The following is a 1454-nucleotide window of genomic DNA, read 5'->3' as shown; positions in this document are numbered from 1 at the left end:
TTGCTGTGCTCCTCTCGGGGGTTTTACCCAGAGACCATAGAGCAGGTGTGGTTTAGAGATGGTCAGCTCCTCAACACCAGACTTTCAGACAGGCAGAGAGAGGTCAACCCAGATGGTTCCATCACCGTCCACTCCTACCTGCCTCTGTCCTCAGGACCCAGCCAGGCTGGCCTCTATCTCTGCTGGGTCAACCACTCTTCCCTCAGCCATCCCATCACTGTCGATCACACAGTAATGTCCAATGGTGAGAGCTAAGTGTTAATAAATCAGGATTACTAGTTGACAATGTAATCGGTTGACTTCTATATCTATGTAATATAATGTTGGTGCTCTACATAACTTTTCCATAATCTTGCCAAATTTTTAAGGAGTTTTGTTTACACATCTCCTTGACAGTATATATTTTTTCTTTTTCCATAGTGACATATTTTTGTGGTTTTGGCTCTGTACTCTAGCACTTTGGATTTGAAATGAACTGTTTAGAAATTACAGCACTTTTTGTACATTGTCCCCCTATTTTACAGGACAAAAAATATTGAGACAAATTCACTTACATATTCGTATCACACAACGACTACATCAAATTTGTGACTCTCCAAATTTGTTAGATGCATTTGCTATTTGTTTTGGTTATGTTTCAAACGGTTCACCCGATATGGATGAAAATACCCTCAGATTAAATCTGACAGTCTGCACTTTAACCTCATATTCACTGTGTAATTTCAAATTCAAAGTGCTGGAGTACAGAGACAAAACAACAACAAATGTGTTACTGTCCCAATACTTTTGGAACTCACCACCATTCAATCCTCATTCTAAGAGGATGGTGGATCCATTTTTCAATATACTGATCTAACTTCTATTCTTTCTGACAATTATGTTTTGGGGTACTGTGTGTCAATTATTTTTTTCTCATTATTTAATGAACATCACAAACTTTTCCTGATGTTTTTTAGGTTTCCCAGTGAGTTGGCTATTAATTGTGGTCAGCATTGGAGCAGTCTTGATTGTAGTGGTCCTTATCATCATGATCATCAAGTGTACACATTTCAGTGAGTAATTAGCTTTTCTGTTTCGCATGCTTGACATCGTGATAGCGTGATATGATATATTAAAGATGCACTCTGGGATCTTAAACTCAACAAATTCATAACATATTGCACGTATGAGGTTTGTAACATCACACAAATTGCTAAATTCATATGATATAATACGAATTGCAAAATTCGTAATATGACACAAAATGTATGATGTAGTACACAATTGAATGATGTAGTACACAGAAAACAGGGACCCGTTTTGGCTCGTGAGCACCACTTTCAAAACTACTGGCTGAAATTATACAAGAGTGTCACGTCCTGACCAGTAAAGGGGTTATTTGTCATTGTAGTTTGGTCAGGGCATGGCAGGGGGTGTTTGTTTTGTGTGTTTCGGTGTTTTTGGTTTATGTTCTA

Source organism: Salmo salar, chromosome ssa04 (genome assembly GCF_905237065.1).
Source record: "Salmo salar chromosome ssa04, Ssal_v3.1, whole genome shotgun sequence".
Classification (NCBI taxonomy): Eukaryota; Metazoa; Chordata; class Actinopteri; order Salmoniformes; family Salmonidae; genus Salmo; species Salmo salar.
This window is presented reverse-complemented; position numbering follows the sequence as displayed.